Source organism: Bombina bombina, chromosome 7, assembly GCF_027579735.1.
Source record: "Bombina bombina isolate aBomBom1 chromosome 7, aBomBom1.pri, whole genome shotgun sequence".
NCBI lineage: Eukaryota > Metazoa > Chordata > Amphibia > Anura > Bombinatoridae > Bombina > Bombina bombina.
This window is the reverse complement of record NC_069505.1, coordinates 101,192,085-101,214,112: the sequence shown is the minus strand read 5'-3', so window position 1 is coordinate 101,214,112 and position 22,028 is coordinate 101,192,085.

Genomic DNA, 22,028 nt, shown 5'->3' with positions numbered 1-22,028 from the left:
GAGAAAACATGATGTATGTCCATGAGGTTCAAACAGACAATCCAATCACTGATGAGATGATCCCTGAGCATATGAAGTGTTTTTTAACTGTTGATAAGCCACACATGTATTTTCTTTAAAACCAGAAAGTTATTGCTGATAAAATACGTATATTGCTAGTATATTGCTCAGTTTTTGACAATTAAAGGAAAGGGACAGTCTACACTTTAGTCATCGTAAAGTCTTACCTTTAATTAAGCTGCAATTAGCCTTTTGCACCCTTTCTATATCATGCAGCAGGAACAGTAAAAAAGTTATTTTAAAATGAATGTTGTTTCTGGCCAGTTTGAAATGACTGCCAAGCTCCGCCCACTGATGACATCACGATCTGGGCTGCATTTAGGTACTCTGCTGAATAGCACTGACAGCCTGTTGAATCCAACTACTGAGCCTTTTGTTATTGGATGCCATATGCAGCCCAGATTATGATGTCATCAGTGGGCTGAGCTTGGCAGCCATTTCAAAGCGGCCAGAAACAATATTTATTTTAAAATAACTTTTTTATCATTCCTGCTACATGATATAAAAAAGTGCTAGAGACTATTTGCAACTTAATCTAAGGTAAGACTTTAAGATGACCAAGGTGAAGACTGTCCCTTAAAGTAACTGTGATGATGGTCTAGCTCCATCTGCCTAAATATGTGGAACTCTTTATAGAGAACACTCTATAGTATAAATTTGAGATTTTATTCCCTTGATAATGTTGGCTCCCATACAAATCACTTTGAATTCTCACAAGAAAAACATTGTATAACAGCTAATGTTTTTTTTTAAAATAATTTTCTAAGCGATACCAATTAATAAGAAGATTCTATGGGGCCGATTTATCATGCCCCTGTTTCCGCACGAGCCGAGCCTTCAGGAGTTAAGTCTTAAGACTGCTGCTCCTTAACTCGTCCGCCACCTCTAAGGTGGCGGACAGCAATCAGCTCGATCGGGTACGATTGGGCTGATTGACACCCCCTGCTAGATTGGCCGCGCATGTGCAGGGGGCGGCATTGCACAAGCATTTCACGAGAAATGCTTGTGCAATGATAAATGCCGACAGCGTATGCTGTCGGCATTTATCAATGTGCGTCGGACAAGATCCGGTACAGTGGATCATGTCCGCTCGCACTATGATAAATCGGCCCCCATGACTGAATTAGAAAAACATGTTTGAATAAGAACTTGATATAACAAATTGATGATAAATTGAGTAGAAGGAACATGATGAAAACAATGCTTTATACATAAGATAATTATTTTCATGTTTCCAACTCATCTTTCTTTTAACTAAAAACCTATTGGAAATATTTTTTTATATTCTGTGGAAAATGTCATCATTTTAGAACACCCTCAAAATACAGTTTATTTTCCCTTGCAGCCATTTTGATAACGTGTGCATGATCAATGCTGAGTCTAGGTCTCCTCCTGTTCTTGGTGTTACAGAGGGTTATCCCCTGCTTGAGCAGTGTACAGAGGGATATTCATGGTGCACGCCGTGATCAGTAACATGGTGTGCACTCTACTTATTACTTATGTCAGATTGTGTAATTTCCCTCAGGTAATAGATGCTCTATGTGGGAGGACACTACTTTAAATATTTATGTTAGTGCATAAAACCAATTGAGTACAAAAATTCAGTTCCAGTAGTGGATATGTTAGTTTATTTCTGTTAATGTGTATTTGAATGCACAGTAGCAAGCAATATCAGTTAGTAAAAGTTTTTTCGAAAGTGGTAAATAGCAGCAGATTGTGCGATAGCGCAAAACGTATCCGATGACATGCTCTACCTTTAATAAAAGGCTTTGGTTAAACATATTAACCAACGGCTGAGCTCAACATAACGTGCCGCACGTTAACAATTGTGCTTCAATTGTAATCTAGGCTATTGTCTTTGCAAATCTTTAAACACCATATATAATGTTAAAATAATGACCAATTTTTGTATATTTTACAGTTAAAAGGGATAGGAAAGTCAAAATTAAGCTTGCATGATTCAGATAGAGCATGCCATTTTAAGACACTTTTAAATTCACTTCTATTTTCAAATGTGCTTCGTTCTCTTAGTATCCCTTGTTAAAAAATGAAAATGCACATATCATACACTAGTGGGAGCTGCTGCTAATTGGTGCCTGTGTTCTGATAAGAGGGCGAACTTTGGAAAAGAACCATGTCAGTTCCTGTGTCGTTTCATACATTTTGGACCTAATGCGCATGCGTGCCAGCGTCATTACATACCTGGCCGCATACGTCCCTGCTAAAATATTTAGAGCTGTGAAATTCAGGAACCGTTTCTAGAGCGCATGCGTGGGATTTTGTATCACAAATGGTGCGCTCATTGAAAGCTGTTTATTAGGCTCCTCTGCAATATTCGGAACTCCGCCCCCCACTGCAACCACTCCCATTACTACTACTACTGTAAAGCTGAGTCTCCGTGCTCGTGCATGAGAAACAGCCCTGCTTGTGGAATGATAAATGCCGTGAGCGTATGCTGTCGGCATTTATCAATGTCTGGCAGACATGATCGCTACAGCGGATCATCTCCCCCGGACACATGATAAATCGCCCCCTTAGTTACAGCCCTGTGTATTTTGGAGTTCAAGAGAGAGAAAGTACATAAATGAATACATGTGAGTAAATGATTTAAAACAACTTACCAATATACTTTCATTATTTATTTTGCCCCTTTTCATGTTGTTTAGTGCTGAATAGTGTGGATTTTCTAATTCTCAGAGCTGGACATAGATTTTGCTGACTTATCAAGGCTAACCCTCCTACATACTGTACATTTCTCTAACTGGCTTCATCAGATAATAACTGCAGAACTATTCACTTTATATTAACTAGCATTGTTTAGTTTTGCTCTTGAAATATAATTGCAGTAAACATAATGTTAATTTTGTTTTAAAAATGCTTATATTGTAGACAGAGATGTATTGTAATTAGAACGTTTGTGTGGCTCCTTTCACTTAGCTAATACAGCAGGGTTTGGTTTCCACAGATGGGGTTTCTTGGGGGTTTACGTGCAACTTTTTCAAAATTGTAAATCTTTATTTAATTGTCATGATGTTTAACAATCAAATACATTTTATATCTTAACTAGTCCTAAAGCCGGTGTACAAGGGCCATTTTTTGCAGTACAGCGGTCCCACCCCTTGTTCTCTTTCTCCCCTCTCTTTTGCTCTCTCTCTCTCCCCTCTCTTTTACTCTTTTACTCTCTCTCTCCCTCCTCTCTTTTACTCTCTCTCTCCCCCCTCTCTTTTGCTCTCTCTCTCCCCCCTCTCTTTTGCTCTCTCTCTCCCCCCTCTCTTTTGCTCTCTCTCTCCCCCCCTCTCTTTTGCTCTCTCTCCCCCCCCCTCTCTTTTGCTCTCTCTCTCCCCCTCTCTTTTGCGCTCTCTCCCCCTCTCTTTTGTGCTCTCTCTCCCCCCTTTCTTTTGTGCACTCTCCCTCCTTTCTTTTGTGCACTCTCCCCCTCTCTTTTGTGCTCTCCCCCCTCTCTTTTGTGCTCTCCCCCCTCTCTTTTGCTGTCTCTCTCCCCCTCTCTTTTGCTGTCTCTCTCTCCCCCCTCTTTTACTCTCTCTCCCCCCTCTCTTTTTCTCTCTCTCTCTTGCTCTCTCTCTCCCCCTCTCTTTTGCTCTCTCTCTCCCCCTCTCTTTTGCTCTCTCTCTCCCCCTCTCTTTTGCTCACTCTCTCCCCCCTCTCTTTTGCTCTCTCTCCCCCCCTCTCTTTTGCTCTCTCTCCCCCTCTCTTTTGCGCTCTATCCCCCTCTCTTTTGCACTCTCTCCCCCTCTCTTTTGCGCTCTCTCCCCTCTCTCTTTTGTGCACTCTCCCCCCTCTCTTTTGTGCTCTCTCCCCCTCTCTTTTGCTGTCTCTCTCCCCTCTCTCTTTTGCTGTCTCTCTCTCCCCCTCTTTTACTCTCTCTCTCACCCCCATCTCTTTTGCTCTCTCTTTTGCTCTCTCTTCCCCCTCTCTTTTGCTCTCTCTCTCCCCCCTCTTATTTGCACTCTCTCTCCCCCTCTCTTTTGCGCTCTCTCCCCCTCTCTTTTGTGCTCTCTCCCCCTCTCTTTTGTGCACTCTCCCCCCTCTCTTTTGCGCTCTCTCCCCCTCTCTTTTGTGCTCTCTCCCCCTCTCTTTTGTGCTCTCTCCCCCTCTCTTTTGTGCTCTCTCCCCCCTCTCTTTTGTGCACTCTCCCTCCTTTCTTTTGTGCACTCTCCCCCTCTCTTTTGTGCTCTCTCCCTCCTTTCTTTTGTGCACTCTCCCCCTCTCTTTTGTGCTCTCTCCCCCCTCTCTTTTGCTCTCTCTCTCCCCCCCTCTCTTTTGCTCTCTCTACCCCCTCTCTTTTGCGCTCTCTCCCCATCTCTTTTGCGCTCTCTCCCCCTCTCTTTTGCACTTTCTCCCCCTATATTTTGTGCTCTCTCCACCCTCTCTTTTCTGCACTCTCCCTCCTTTCTTTTGTGCACTCTCCCCCCTCTCTTTTGTGCTCTCTCCCCCCTCTCTTTTGCTGTCTCTCTCCCCCTCTCTTTTGCTGTCTCTCTCTCCCCTCTCTTTTACTCTCTCTCTCTCCCCTCTCTTTTGCTCTCTCTCTCTAGCTCTCTCTCTCCCCCCTCTCTTTTGCTCTCTCTCTCCCCCCTCTTATTTGCGCTCTCTCTCCCCCTCTCTTTTGCGCTCTCTCCCCCTCTCTTTTGTGTTCTCTCCCCCCTCTCTTTTGTGCACTCTCCCTCCTTTCTTTTGTGCACTCTCCCCCTCTCTTTTGCTGTCTCTCTCCCCCCTCTCTTTTGCTGTCTCTCTCCCCCCTCTCTTTTGCTGTCTCTCTCTCTCCCCTCTTTTACTCTCTCTCTCTCCCCCCTCTCTTTTGCTCTCTCTCTTGCTCTCTCTCTCCCCCTCTCTTTTGCTCTCTCTCTCCCCCCCTCTCTTTTGCTCTCTCTCCCCCCCTCTCTTTTGCGCTCTCTCCCCATCTCTTTTGCGCTCTCTCCCCTCTCTTTTGCACTTTCTCCCCCTATCTTTTGTGCTCTCTCCTCCCTTTCTTTTCTGCACTCTCCCTCCTTTCTTTTGTGCACTCTCCCCCCTCTCTTTTGTGCTCTCTCCCCCCTCTCTTTTGCTGTCTCTCTCTCCCCCCTCTCTTTTGCTGTTTCTCTCTCCCCCCTCTTTTACTCTCTCTCTCCCCCCTCTCTTTTGCTCTCTCTCTCTTGCTCTCTCTCCCCCCTCTCTTTTGCTCTCTCTTCCCCCTCTCTTTTGCTCTCTCTCTCCCCCCTCTTATTTGCGCTCTCTGTCCCCCTCTCTTTTGCGCTCTCTCCCCCTCTCTTTTGCGCTTTCTCTCCCTCTCTTTTGTGATCTCTCCCCCTCTCTTTTGTGCACTCTCCCCCTCTCTTTTGTGCACTCTCCCTCCTTTCTTTTGTGCACTCTCCCCCCTCTCTTTTGTGCTCTCTCCCCCCCTCTCTTTTGCTGTCTCTCTCCCCCCTCTCTTTTGCTGTCTCTCTCCCCCCTCTCTTTTGCTCTCTTTCTTCCCCCTCTCTTTTGCTCTCTCTCCCCCCTCTCTTTTGCTCTCTCTCTCCCCCATTTATTTTGCTCTCTCTCCCCCATTTATTTTGCTCTCTCCCCCCTCTCTCTTGCTCTCTCTCTCCCCCTCTCTTTTGCTCTCTCTCTCCCCCCTCTCTTTTGCTCTCTCTTCCCCCTCTCTTTTTCTCTCTCTCTCCCTCTCTCTTTTGCTCTCTCTCTCCCCCTCTCTTTTGCTCTATCTCTCCCCCCTCTCTTTTGCACTCTCTCCCCCTCTCTTTTGTGCTCTCTCCCCCTCTCTTTTGCGCTCTCTCCCCCTCTCTTTTGTGCACTCTCTCCCCCTCTCTTTTGTGCACTCTCCCCCCTCTCTTTTGTGCACTCTCCCCCCTCTCTTTTGTGCACTCTCCCTCCTCTCTTTAGTGCACTCTCCCCCCTCTCTTTTGTGCTCTCTCCCCCTCTCTTTTGATGTCTCTCTCCCCCCTCTCTTTTGCTGTCTATCTCCCCCTCTCTCTTTTGCTTTCTCTCTCTCCCTCTCTCTATCCCCCCTCTTCTGCTCTCTCTATCCCCCCTCTTTAGAGCTCTCTGTCTCTTAGCAGCCGGCGCGGTATCTGGCCCTGCCCGGCTCCGCCCGTGTCATGTCCGGCCACTCCCACGTCACATCCATCCGGACACGCACACTCCGCACCCGCCCGGGTCATGCCCACTCCGCGTCCGTCCATGCCCACTCCATCACACGACGCCAGGTTAGTTGAAAAGGCCAGGTGTGTTTGTCCTTGTGCGCAGTCTCTACTGCGCATGACAGCTTCGGACAAACACACTTAGCCTTTTATTATATAGGATGCAATGCATTTCTTTGCCTTTTGTAGTCACAACAGCATCCTCCAAATTCATACGTACTACTGCCTTATCTCTTATATCTTGCTGCTTATATAATTTATATGTTGTATAAGAATCACAAAGAACATACATTTTTCTAATTTACTTAAAGGGACACTGAACCCAAATTTTTTGTTTCGTGATTCAGATAGAGCATGACATTTTAAGCAACTTTCTAATTTACTCCTATTATAAAATTGTTTAAAACGGTATGCTGTATCTAAATCATGAAGGAATTTTTTTTTGGCTTCATGTCTATTTAAATCCTATATCTGAGTTTCTGGTTATCCAATCAAGTAGTCTAATTTGATATTTACTGCTGTAACACATTGTCACGTTTTTTTCTCATTGCCTATTTATCTTGTACCATTGACCTACATGTTTTATGAGTCTTATCTTTACATTCTGACACTTATGTTTGGGTCACAGAATAAAATAACATTCCCTTTTACATTTTTTGTTTGTAATCACATTTTTTGGCAAGTAAAAGCCTGTGTTTTTGATCCCATTGTTACCTGTCACATTCAGTTATCAGTGATTGGCATTCAAAAAGCCAGTCAGGTTAGCGCACCCTCCAGCTTCATTGTTCAATACGGAAACTTACTGCAAGACCTGGGATTTCATAAACCCTTTCACCAGACTCCTGTACTGTATGGGATCAGAAGCCAGAACTCAGTATAATAAATCATTCCTCAACCATGCATAAGTAAATGCATATTTTATAACAAGTATTCATCCACCTATTGATCAAGCATGGGTACAATTTGGAACCAAAAACCACAGAAATGCAAAAACATGTCACCTCATTACTTCTGTGGGTTCTTCTGCCCAATAATAATCCCAACATTAGGAACCATAACATTTGAGTTCCTTTATTTAAAAATAAATACATTAGAGACATGTAACTTAAAGGGACAGTCAACCATAGAATTGTTATTGTTTTAAAAGATAGATAATCCCTTTATTACCCATTCCCCAGTTTTGCACAACCAACACAGTTATAATACACGTTTTACCTCTGTAATTACCTTGTATCTAGAAACCTTCTTCCAGCCCCCTGATCACATGACTGTGACTGTTTATTATCTATTGTCTTGCAGTTAGCATTGCTTTGTGCTAAATCTTAAATAACCCCCTGTGCCTGAACACAGTGTTATCTATATGGCCCACGTGTACTTTCTGTCTCTTTGTGTTGAAAAGAGATTTAAAAAGCTTGTGATAAGAGGCAGCCCTCAAAGGCTTAGAAATTAGCATATGAGCCGAACTATGTTTAGTTTAAACTAAGAATACCAAGAGAAAAAAGCAAATTTGATGATAAAAGTAAATTGGAAAGTCAATTAAAATTAAAAGTCCTATCTGAATAATGAAAGTTTCATTTATACTAGACTGTCCCTTTAAAGGAACATAAATACCCACAATTTTTCTTTCATGATTTAGATAGAGAATACAATTTTTAAAAAGTTTAAAAAGAATCATTACAGTACCTCAAATTATAAAAATTGCCTGCTCTATCCGAATCATGAAAGAAAAAATTTGGGTTTAGTGTCCCTTTAAGGAATATAAATTGAATGTCTAAAGAGAAAATAACAATTTTTTTCTAGCACTCTTCCTCACACAAAGGCCCATATTTATCAAGCTCCGTACGGAGCTTTAAGGGGCCGTGTTTCTGGCGAGTCTGAAGACTCGCCAGAAACAGCAGTTATGAAGCAGCAGTCACAAAGACCGCTGCTCCATAACCCTGTCCACCTGCTCTGAGCAGACGGACAGACATCGCCGGAAATCAACCCGATCGAGTACGATCGGGTTGATTGACACCCCCTGCTGGCGGACCATTGGCCGCGAGTTTGCAGGGGGCGGCGTTGCACCAGCAGGTCTTGTGAGCTGCTGGTGCAATGCTGAATACGGCGAGCGTATTGCTCGCCGTATTCAGGAAGGTCTGGCGGACCTGATCCGCAGTGTCGGATCAGGTCCACCAGACCTTGATAAATAGAGGCCAATGTGTCTTTTAAAGCATTACATATATTTCCTAGCATCTGGATCTCAGGGTATGTCAACATTTGCTGGTTTGTTCTTAAGCTTAAATCTAGGGAAGCCAAAAGTGCTCATAAAGCAATAAGTATCTAGAGAGGTGAAAGAAAACTTGCCCATAGACCTCAAATAGGACTTGAAAGAAGTGGATGGGGAGGGATGGGCGAAAATTCGAAATCAAATGTTAGAACGAATGTTATTGTAGAAATTCGATTTACATAATAGAATGTAGATAAGAACGAATATTTATAAAAATTCTATTATCAAATATTATTTACAGTTTTCGAATGTGACATTCAAATTCCAATATTACATTTATAAAACACAGTTGTAGACTAGAAATACTATTTCGAATTTGATTATTACATTTATAAAACACAGTTGTAGACTAGAAATACTATTTCGAATTTGATTATTACATTTATAAAACACAGTTGTAGACTAGAAATACTATTTAGAATTTGATTATTATATTTATAAAACACAGTATTAGACTAGAAATACTATTTCAAATTTGAATGTCACATTCAAATTTGAATATTACATTTCGAAATTGAATGTGATATAAAATGCATAGCTAAACATTCTTTTATTCAAACTTTCTTTCATGTAATTAGCAAGAGTCCATGAGCTAGTGACGTATGGGATATACATTCCTACCTACCAGGAGGGGCAAAGTTTCCCAAACCTCAAAATGCCTATAAATACACCCCTCACCACACCCACAATTCAGTTTTACAAACTTTGCCTCCGATGGAGGTGGTGAAGTAAGTTTATGCTAGATTCTACGTTGATATGCGCTCCGCAGCAAGTTGGAGCCCGGTTTTCCTCTCAGCGTGCAGTGAATGTCAGAGGGATGTGAGGAGAGTATTGCCTATTTGAATGCAGTGATCTCCTTCTACGGGGTCTATTTCATAGGTTCTCTATTATCGGTCGTAGAGATTCATCTCTTACCTCCCTTTTCAGATCGACGATATACTCTTATATATACCATTACCTCTACTGATTCTCGTTTCAGTACTGGTTTGGCTATCTGCTATATGTAGATGAGTGTCCTGGGGTAAGTAAGTCTTATTTTCTGTGACACTCCAAGCTATGGTTGGGCACTTTGTTATAAAGTTCTAAATATATGTATTCAAACATTTATTTGCCTTGACTCAGAATGTTCAACTTTCCTTATTTTCAGACAGTCAGTTTCATATTTGGGATAATGCATTTGATTTAATAATTTTTTTCTTACCTTCAAAAAATTTGACTCTTCCCTGTGGGCTGTTAGGCTCGCGGGGGCTGAAAATGCTTCATTTTATTGCGTCATTCTTGGCGCGGACTTTTTTGGCGCAAAAATTCTATTTCCGTTTCCGGCGTCATACGTGTCGCCGGAAGTTGCGTCATTTTTTTGACGTTATTTTGCGCCAAAAATGTCGGCGTTCCGGATGTGGCGTCATTTTTGGCGCCAAAAGCATTTAGGCGCCAAATAATGTGGGCGTCTTATTTGGCGCGAAAAAATATGGGCGTCACTTTTGTCTCCACATTATTTTAGTCTCATTTTTTATTGCTTCTGGTTGCTAGAAGCTTGTTCTTTGGCATTTTTTCCCATTCCTGAAACTGTCATTTAAGGAATTTGATCAATTTTGCTTTATATATGTTGTTTTTTCTCTTACATATTGCAAGATGTCCCACGTTGCATCTGAGTCAGAAGATACTACAGGAAAATCGCTGTCAAGTGCTGAATCTACCAAAGCTAAGTGTATCTGCTGTAAACTTTTGGTAGCTATTCCTCCAGCTGTTGTTTGTATTGATTGTCATGACAAACTTGTTAAAGCAGATAATATTTCCTTTAGTAAAGTACCATTGCCTGTTGCAGTTCCTTCAACATCTAAGGTGCAGAATGTTCCTGATAATATAAGAGATTTTGTTTCAGAATCCATTAAGAAGGCTATGTCTGTTATTTCTCCTTCTAGTAAACGTAAAAAATCTTTTAAAACTTCTCTCCCTACAGATGAATTTTTAAATGAAGATCATCATTCTGATTCTGATGATTCCTCTGGTTCAGAGGATTCTGTCTCAGAGGTTGATGCTGATAAATCTTCATATTTATTTAAAATGGAATTTGTTCGTTCTTTACTTAAAGAAGTACTAATTGCTTTAGAAATAGAGGATTCTGGTCCTCTTGATGCTAATTCTAAACGTTTGGATAAGGTATTTAAAGCTCCTGTGGTTTTTCCAGAAGTTTTTCCTGTTCCTAATGCTATTTCTGCAGTAATTTCCAAGGAATGGGATAAATTGGGTAATTCATTTACTCCTTCTAAACGTTTTAAGCATTTATATCCTGTGCCGTCTGACAGATTAGAATTTTGGGACAAGATCCCTAAAGTTGATGGGGCTATTTCTACCCTTGCTAAACGTACTACTATTCCTACGTCAGATGGTACTTCGTTTAAAGATCCTCTAGATAGGAAAATTGAATCCTTTCTAAGAAAAGCTTATCTGTGTTCAGGTAATCTTCTTAGACCTGCTATATCTTTGGCTGATGTTGCTGCAGCTTCAACTTTTTGGTTGGAAACTTTAGCGCAACAAGTAACACATTGTGATTCTCATGATATTATTATTCTTCTTCAGCATGCTAATAATTTTATCTGTGATGCTATTTTTGATATTATCAGAGTTGATGTCAGGTTTATGTCTCTAGCTATCTTAGCTAGAAGAGCTTTATGGCTTAAAACTTGGAATGCTGATATGGCTTCTAAATCAACTTTGCTTTCCATTTCTTTCCAGGGTAACAAATTATTTGGTTCTCAGTTGGATTCCATCATTTCAACTGTTACTGGTGGGAAAGGAACTTTTTTACCACAGGATAAAAAATCTAAAGGTAAAAGTAGGGCTAATAATCGTTTTCGTTCCTTTCGTTTCAACAAAGAACAAAAGCCTGATCCTTCATCCTCAGGAGCAGTTTCGGTTTGGAAACCATCTCCAGTCTGGAATAAATCCAAGCCAGCTAGAAAGTCAAAGCCTGCTTCTAAGTCCACATGAAGGTGCGGCCCTCATTCCAGCTCAGCTGGTAGGGGGCAGGTTACGTTTTTTCAAGGAAATTTGGATCAATTCTGTTCACAATCTTTGGATTCAGAGCATTGTTTCAGAAGGGTACAGAATTGGTTTCAAGATGAGACCTCCTGCAAAGAGATTTTTTCTTTCCCGTGTCCCAGTAAATCCAGTAAAAGCTCAAGCATTTCTGAAATGTGTTTCAGATCTAGAGTTGTCTGGAGTAATTATGCCAGTTCCAGTTCCGGAACAGGGGATGGGGTTTTATTCAAATCTCTTCATTGTACCAAAGAAGGAGAATTCCTTCAGACCAGTTCTGGATCTAAAAATATTGAATCGTTATGTAAGGATACCAACGTTCAAGATGGTAACTGTAAGGACTATATTGCCTTTTGTTCAGCAAGGGAATTATATGTCCACAATAGATTTACAGGATGCATATCTGCATATTCCGATTCATCCAGATCATTATCAGTTCCTGAGATTCTCTTTTCTGGACAAGCATTACCAGTTTGTGGCTCTGCCGTTTGGCCTAGCTACAGCTCCAAGAATTTTTACAAAGGTTCTCGGTGCCCTTCTGTCTGTAATCAGAGAACAGGGTATTGTGGTATTTCCTTATTTGGACGATATCTTGGTACTTGCTCAGTCTTTACATTTAGCAGAATCTCATACGAATCGACTTGTGTTGTTTCTTCAAGATCATGGTTGGAGGATCAATTTACCAAAAAGTTCTTTGATTCCTCAGACAAGAGTAACCTTTCTGGGTTTCCAGATGGATTCAGTATCCATGACTCTGTCTTTAACAGACAAGAGACGTCTAAAATTGATTGCAGCTTGTCGAAACCTTCAGTCACAATCATTCCCTTCGGTAGCCTTATGCATGGAAATTCTAGGTCTTATGACTGCTGCATCGGACGCGATCCCCTTTGCTCGTTTTCACATGCAACCTCTTCAGCTCTGTATGCTGAAGCAATGGTGCAAGGATTACACGAAGATATCTCAAACAATATCTTTAAAACCGATTGTTCGACACTCTCTAACATGGTGGACAGATCACCATCGTTTAATTCAGGGGGCTTCTTTTGTGCTTCCGACCTGGACTGTAATTTCAACAGATGCAAGTCTCACAGGTTGGGGAGCTGTGTGGGGATCTCTGACAGCACAAGGAGTTTGGGAATCTCAGGAGGTGAGATTACCGATCAATATTTTGGAACTCCGTGCAATCTTCAGAGCTCTTCAGTTTTGGCCTCTTCTGAAGAGAGAATCGTTCATTTGTTTTCAGACGGACAATGTCACAACTGTGGCATACATCAATCATCAAGGAGGGACTCACAGTCCTCTGGCTATGAAAGAAGTATCTCGAATTTTGGTTTGGGCAGAATCCAGCTCCTGTCTAATCTCTGCGGTTCATATCCCAGGTATAGACAATTGGGAAGCGGATTATCTCAGTCGCCAAACGTTACATCCGGGCGAATGGTCTCTTCACCCAGAGGTATTTCTTCAGATTGTTCAAATGTGGGAACTTCCAGAAATAGATCTGATGGTGTCCCATCTAAACAAGAAACTTCCCAGGTATCTGTCCAGATCCCGGGATCCTCAGGCGGAGGCAGTGGATGCATTATCACTTCCTTGGAAGTATCATCCTGCCTATATCTTTCCGCCTCTAGTTCTTCTTCCAAGAGTAATATACAAGATTCTGAAGGAATGCTCGTTTGTTCTGCTGGTAGCTCCGGCATGGCCTCACAGGTTTTGGTATGCGGATCTTGTCCGGATGGCCTCTTGCCAACCGTGGACTCTTCCGTTAAGACCAGACCTTCTGTCACAAGGTCCTTTTTTCCATCAGGATCTGAAATCCTTAAATTTAAAGGTATGGAGATTGAACGCTTGATTCTTGGTCAAAGAGGTTTCTCTGACTCTGTGATTAATACTATGTTACAGGCTCGTAAGTCTGTATCTCGAGAGATATATTATAGAGTCTGGAAGACTTATATTTCTTGGTGTCTTTCTCATCATTTTTCTTGGCATTCTTTTAGAATACCGAGAATTTTACAGTTTCTTCAGGATGGTTTGGATAAGGGTTTGTCCGCAAGTTCTTTGAAAGGACAAATCTCTGCTCTTTCTGTTCTTTTTCACAGAAAGATTGCTATTCTTCCTGATATTCATTGTTTTGTACAAGCTTTGGTTCGTATAAAACCTGTCATTAAGTCAATTTCTCCTCCTTGGAGTTTGAATCTGGTTCTGGGAGCTCTTCAAGCTCCTCCGTTTGAACCTATGCATTCATTGGACATTAAATTGCTTTCTTGGAAAGTTTTGTTCCTTTTGGCCATCTCTTCTGCCAGAAGAGTTTCTGAATTATCTGCTCTTTCTTGTGAGTCTCCTTTTCTGATTTTTCACCAGGATAAGGCGGTGTTGCGAACTTCTTTTGAATTTTTACCTAAAGTTGTGAATTCCAACAACATTAGTAGAGAAATTGTGGTTCCTTCATTATGTCCTAATCCTAAGAATTCTAAGGAGAAATCGTTGCATTCTTTGGATGTTGTTAGAGCTTTGAAATATTATGTTGAAGCTACGAAATCTTTCCGTAAGACTTCTAGTCTATTTGTTATCTTTTCCGGTTCTAGAAAAGGCCAGAAAGCTTCTGCCATTTCTTTGGCATCTTGGTTGAAATCTTTAATTCATCTTGCCTATGTTGAGTCGGGTAAGACTCCGCCTCAGAGAATTACAGCTCATTCTACTAGGTCAGTTTCTACTTCCTGGGCATTTAGGAATGAAGCTTCGGTTGACCAGATTTGCAAAGCAGCAACTTGGTCCTCTTTGCATACTTTTACTAAATTCTACCATTTTGATGTATTTTCTTCTTCTGAAGCAGTTTTTGGTAGAAAAGTACTTCAGGCAGCGGTTTCAGTCTGAATCTTCTGCTTATGTTTTTTGTTAAACTTTATTTTGGGTGTGGATTATTTTCAGCAGGAATTGGCTGTCTTTATTTTATCCCTCCCTCTCTAGTGACTCTTGCGTGGAAAGATCCACATCTTGGGTAGTCATTATCCCATACGTCACTAGCTCATGGACTCTTGCTAATTACATGAAAGAAAACATAATTTATGTAAGAACTTACCTGATAAATTCATTTCTTTCATATTAGCAAGAGTCCATGAGGCCCGCCCTTTTTTTGTGGTGGTTATGATTTCGTATAAAGCACAATTTATTCCAATTCCTTATTTTATATGCTTTCGCACTTTTTTATCACCCCACTTCTTGGCTATTCGTTAAACTGAATTGTGGGTGTGGTGAGGGGTGTATTTATAGGCATTTTGAGGTTTGGGAAACTTTGCCCCTCCTGGTAGGTAGGAATGTATATCCCATACGTCACTAGCTCATGGACTCTTGCTAATATGAAAGAAATGAATTTATCAGGTAAGTTCTTACATAAATTATGTTATTTCAAATTTGATTATTACATTTATAAAACACAGTTGTAGACTAGAAATACTATTTAGAATTTGATTATTATATTTATAAAACACAGTATTAGACTAGAAATACTATTTCAAATTTGAATGTCACATTCAAATTTGAATATTACATTTCGAAATTGAATGTGATATAAAATGCATAGCTAAACATTCTTTTATTCAAACAAATATTTTCTAATGTTATTAAAAAAAATGAAAACAAAAATTTGACAATAGAATGCTAGAATGTTATATAAACATTCGAAATTCGATTCGAACGAACAAATGTATCAAAATTAATTTTAAATTTCGAATTTTTAGAAACATGGGGTGGGAGCTTGATGGGGAAAAGTCATACGCCTAGATTTAGAGTTCTGCGGCCAAAGGGGTGCGTTAGCTACGCGTGCTTTTTTCCCCCCGCACCTTTTAAATTAGAGTTCACAGAATGGCTGGGTTTTCAGTGCGTTAGGCTCCAAAAAGGGAGCGTAGAGCATAATTTAACGCCACTGCAACTCTAGATACCAGCGGTGCTTACGGACGCGGCCAGCTTCAAAAACGTGCTCGTGCATGATATCCCCATAGAAAACAATGGGGCAGTTTGAGCTGAAAAAAAACCTAACACCTGCAAAAAAGCAGCGTTCAGCTCCTAACGCAGCCCCATTGTTTTCTATGGGGAAACACTTCCTACGTCTGCACCTAACACTCTAACATGTACCCCGAGTCTAAACACCCCTAACCTTACACTTATTAACCCCTATTCTGCCGCCCCCGCTATCGCTGACACCTGCATATTTTTTTTAACCCCTAATCTGCCGCTCCGTAAACTGCTGCTACCTACATTATCCCTATGTACCCCTAATCTGCTGCCCCTAACACCGCCGACCCCTATATTATATTTATTAACCCCTAATCTGCCCCCCACAACGTCGCCTCCACCTGCCTACATTTTTTAACCCCTAATCTGCCGAGCGGACCGCACCGCTACTATAATAAAGTTATTAACCCCTACTCACTCCCACCTCAATAACCCTATAATAAATAGTATTAACCCCCTAATCTGCCCTCCCTAACATCGCCGACACCTAACTTCAATTATTAACCCCTAATCTGCCGACCGAATCTCGCCGCTACTGTAATAAATGGATTAACCCCTAAAGCTAAGTCTAACCCTAACACTAACACCCCCCTAAGTTAAATATAATTTTTATCTAACAAAATAAATTAACTCTTATTAAATAAATTATTCCTATTTAAAGCTAAATACTTACCTGTAAAATAAACCCTAATATAGCTACAATATAAATTATAATTATATTGTAGCTATTTTAGGATTAATATTTATTTTACAGGCAACTTTGTATTTATTTTAACCAGGTACAATAGCTATTAAATAGTTAATAACTATTTAATAGCTAAAATAGTTAAAATAATTACAAAATTACCTGTAAAATAAATCCTAACCTAAGTTACAATTAAACCTAACACTACACTATCAATAAATAAATTAAATAAACTACCTACAATTACCTACAATTAAACCTAACACTACACTATCAATAAATTAATTAAATACAATATCTACAAATAAATACAATTAAATAAACTAACTAAAGTACAAAAAATAAAAAAGAACTAAGTTACAAAAAATAAAAAAATATTTACAAACATTAGAAAAATATTAAAACAATTTTAAACTAATTACACCTACTCTAAGCCCCCTAATAAAATAACAAAGCCCCCCAAAATAAAAAAAATGCCCTACCCTATTCTAAATTAATAAAGTTCAAAGCTCTTTTACCTTACCAGCCCTGAAAAGGGCCCTTTGCGGGGCATGCCCCAAAGAATTCAGCTCTTTTGCCTGTAAAAAAAACCCATACAATACCCCCCCCAACATTACAACCCACATACCCCTAATCTAACCCAAACCCCCCTTAAATAAACCTAACACTAAGCCCCTGAAGATCTCCCTACCTTGTCTTCACCACACCGGGTCCCGATCTGTCCAGAAGAGGGTCCGAAGTCTTGATCCAAGCCCAAGCAGGGGGCTGAAGAGTGACGTCCATCCTCGAGCTGAAGTCTGGATCCAAGCGGCGGCTGAAGAAATCCATCATCGGGCTGAAGTCGGAAGTCCATCATCGGGATGAAGTCTTCTATCAAGCCGCATCTTCAATCTTCTTTCTTCCGGAGCGGAGCGGAACCATCTTCTTCCCAGCCGACGCGGAACATCCTCTTCAACCGACGCCTACTCGCCGAATGACGGTTCCTTTAAATGACGTCATCCAAGATGGCGTCCCTCGAATTCCGATTGACTGATAGGATTCTATCAGCCAATCGGAATTAAGGTAGGAATATTCTGATTGGCTGATGGAATCAGCCAATCAGATTCAAGTTCAATCCGATTGGCTGATCCAATCAGCCAATCAGATTGAGCTCGCATTCTATTGGCTGTTCCGATCAGCCAATAGAATGTGAGCTCAATCTGATTGGCTGATCGGATCAGCCAATCGGATTGAACTTGATTCTGATTGGCTGATTCCATCAGCCAATCAGAATATTCCTACCTTAATTCCGATTGGCTGATAGAATCCTATTAGCCAATCAGATTGAGCTCGCATTCTATTGGCTGTTCCGATCAGCCAATAGAATGCGAGCTCAATCTGATTGGCTGATCGGATCAGCCAATCGGATTGAACTTGATTCTGATTGAACTTGATTCCATCAGCCAATCAGAATATTCCTACCTTAATTCCGATTGGCTGATAGAATCCTATCAGCCAATCGGAATTCGAGGGACGCCATCTTGGATGACGTCATTTAAAGGAACCGTCATTCGTCGGGAAGTCGTCGGAAGAAGAAGATGGGTCCGCGGTGGAGGTCAAGATGGAGCCGGTCATCATCGGATGAAGATAGAAGATGCCGCTTGGATCAAGATGGTTGCGGGTCCGGATCGCCTCTTCTTCCCGGATAGGATGAAGACTTTGGAGCCTCTTCTGGACCTCTTCAGCCGCCGGATGATGGATGTCTAGCCCCCGCTTGGGCTTGGATGAAGATTTCGGAGCCTGGAACGATCGGTGATACCTGGCATGGTGAAGACAAGGTAGGAAGATCTTCAGGGGCTTAGTGTTAGGTTTATTTAAGGGGGGTTTGGGTTAGATTAGGGGTATGTGGGTTGTGGGTTGTAATGTTTGGGGGGGGTATTGTATGTCTTTTTTTACAGGCAAAAGAGCTGAATTCTTTGGGGCATGCCCCGCAAAGGGCCCTTTTAAGGGCTGGTAAAGGTAAAAGAGCTTTGAACTTTTGTCATTTAGAATAGGGTAGGGCATTTTTTTTATTTTGGGGGTCTTTGTTATTTTATTAGGGGGCTTAGAGTAGGTGTAATTAGTTTAAAATTGTTGTAATTTTTTTCTAATGTTTGTAAATATTTTTTTATTTTTTGTAACTTAGTTCTTTTTTATTTTTTGTACTTTAGTTAGTTTATTCAATTGTATTTATTTGTAGGAATTGTATTTAATTAATTTATTGATAGTGTAGTGTTAGGTTTAATTGTAGATAATTGTAGGTATTTTATTTAATTAATTTATTGATAGTGTAGTGTTAGGTTTAATTGTAACTTAGGTTAGGATTTATTTTACAGGTAATTTTGTAATCATTTTAACTAGGTAACTATTAAATAGTTATTAACTATTTAATAGCTATTGTACCTGGTTAAAATAAATACAAAGTTGCCTGTAAAATAAATATTAATCCTAAAATAGCTATAATATAATTATAATTTATATTGTAACTATATTAGGGTTTATTTTACAGGTAAGTATTTAGATTTAAATAGGAATAATTTATTTAATAAGAGTTAATTTATTTTGTTAGAATATAATTATATTTAACTTAGGGGGGTGTTAGTGTTAGGGTTAGAATTAGCTTTAGGGGTTAAAAAATGTATTAGAGTAGCGGTGAGCTCCGATCGGCAGATTAGGGGTTAATACTTGAAGTTAGGTGTTGGCGATGTTAGGGAGGGCAGATTAGGGGTTAATACTATTTATTATAGGGTTATTGAGGCGGGAGTGAGGCGGATTAGGGGTTAATAACTTTATTATAGTAGCGGTGCGGTCCGCTCGGCAGATTAGGGGTTAATAATTGTAGGTAGGTGGCGGCGACGTTGAGGGGGGCATATTAGGGGTTAATAAATATAATATAGGGGTCGGCGATGTTAGGGGCAGCAGATTAGGGGTACATAAGTATAACGTAGCTGGCGGTGGTGTACGGAGCGGCAGATTAGGGGTTAAAAATTTTTAATAGAGTGGCGGCGATGTGGGGGGACCTCGGTTTAGGGGTACATAGGTAGTTTATGGGTGTTAGTGTACTTTAGAGCACAGTAGTTAAGAGCTTTATGAACCGGCGTTAGCCCATAAAGCTCTTAACTACTGACTTTTTTCTGCGGCTGGAGTTTTGTCGTTAGAATTCTAACGCTCACTTCAGACACGACTCTAAATACCGGCGTTAGAAAGATCCCATTGAAAAGATAGGATACGCAATTGACGTAAGGGGATCTGCGGTATGGAAAAGTCGCGACTGGAAAGTGAGCGTTAGACCCTTTAATGACTGACTCTAAATACCAGCGGTAGCCCAAAACCAGCGTTAGGAGCCTCTAACGCTGGTTTTGACGGCTACCGTCCAACTCTAAATCTAGCTGATAGATAGCTAGTTTGGTAGCATAGATAATACAAAAACACAGTCCTTTATTATTTAGTGCAGTGAGAGTGATTCCCATTAATAGATAAAGCAGTGCAAAAATTATAAACCTGGAACCAAAATTGACGTAAAACAGGGCATTCCCAACCCAACTGCCTGCTTACCCACAACATGGTTAGTTACTTCTGTGTTTCCAAGTTTAACTGCCATATACACCAGTAAGGTATTGATGCATGTGGGTCAAAGCTTTCCAAGTGTACATACAGCTGACTGTAAATGATATCCTTTTTTTGTCATTAAAAACAGAAAACCCACATATACTTAGCCATGTCTGAATTAAAATAGATATACAGCCACTATTTAAATCTATAGGACCTCACACCAGTTGTCTACATCACCAATTGCATTTCTATATTGTTATAAGAACGTTTTTAAGGTTCACTACTGCCCCCTATTTAAAGAGACGTGAAACCCCCAAAAATTATTTTATGATTCAGATCCAGAATACAATTTTAAAAAAATTTCCGATTTACTTCTATTATCTCATTAGCTTTGTTCTCTTGGTATCCTTTCTTGAATCAGCAGCAATGCACTACTGGGAATAAGCTGAATGTATTAGGTCGGCCAATAGCAGGAGGTAAATAGGAGCAACCACCAATCAGCAGCTCCTGATCCTACCAAGGTATTTATTTTAACAATGGATATCACGAAAATAACACAAATTAGATAATAGAAGTACATTGCAAAGTTGTTTAAAATCATATGCTTTATCTGAATCATGAAATAAAATATTTGGGTGTCCTGTCCCTTTAACTCTAGTGTCTATTTCTAAATAGTCATATGCTCCCCTAGTGATAAAAACTGCAATAATACTTTTTAACAATACAAATGGTCTACATTTGCTTTAATGCATGGTCCCTATGTCTACTATGCCCATAACTTGTCACATGATGATAATTTGATATCTGAACTGTCTTATACTTTTCACCTGTACGTGATGTACAAAATGGGGGCCACAGATAAGACTATTACAATGGGAGCATCTACACAAGGAAAGCAACCACATTTTAATTATTTTATTGTGGCCTATGGCTTTCCTTATATATATATATAAAAAGTATATACTTTTGAAAACTGAACATTTGTTGCCACTAGGGGGCATAAGACTGCATGCAAGGTATTTAGATATGGGAACTGGAGGTAACTATGAAGCAGTAGTAAATCTTAAAAACTTTCTTATAACAATAATAGTTTAAAATTGGTGACACAGACAGCTGGTCAGAGGTCCTATACATTTAAATACTGACATTATATCTCATTTGAAACAGGCATGACTAAGGGCATGTGGGTGTAAAACATTGCCTGTTTTTATCTTCTGTGACAGGGGTTCTTAAAGGGACATGAAACCCCAAAAAATGATTTCATGATTCAGATAGAGGTTGATTTTACAGCGTATCGGTGAAACTTTGAGTGTACCTGTACTGGTCGTCTGCTGTGGGGGTCCAGGCATCACTTGGAGGGCTTGTGGTAAATGGTCCGGTCAGCATCGAACTGTACACCTTTTAAATTACCTACACATTATACTTGGAATCCTGTAAGTGTATTTCTGTTCGTGTGTCAGTTGTATCCCTGTTAATAAACACACTTGAATCTGGATGCGCTCTTTGTTTTCTCTTTTATGTTATTTCCGTTGCTGGTGGAGTGCCTAAGATCTCCACATCTGCAGAGCTGCATCGGATCATGCCGCACACAGCGTGGCCGTGACATCATCATCAGGCGCCCTAGACGAATACACCGGGCGAGGACGCCAACATTGGAGCAGAGCTTCACGGAGCTTCCAGCCAGAATAGATCTGGCCGCCTAACGGAAAACTTTAGTGACAGATATCTGAGTCTGTCTGACGTTCACCTCAGAGACTGGCGGCTGTAAACGGAGGTATTTGTGCATATATGTACTGAGACAGCAGACTGCACCCACCGGCCAATGTTGTGACTGTGCCGTTACTTGTGGTCTATATATATGAGGACTGTTGTTTATTGTTTGGGGGTATATTATTAATAGCGCGGAGTGTTTTCTTTTTGTTTGGATTCAGATAGAGAATATAATTTTAAACAACTTTCCAATTTACTTATATTATTTAATTTGCTTCCTTCTCTTGTTATCCTTTGCAGAAAGGTTTATCTAGGAAAGCTCAGGAGCAGCAAAGAACCTAATTTCTAGCTGCTGATTGGTGGATGCATATATATACCGATTTTCATTGGCTCACCCATGTGTTCAGTTAGAAACCAGTAGTGCATTGCTGTGCCTTCAACAAATGATACTAAGAGAATGAAACAAATTAAATAATAGAAGTAAATTAGAAAGTTGCTTTAAATTGTATTCTCTGTCTAAATCATGAAAGATTATTTTGGGGCTTCATGTCCCTTT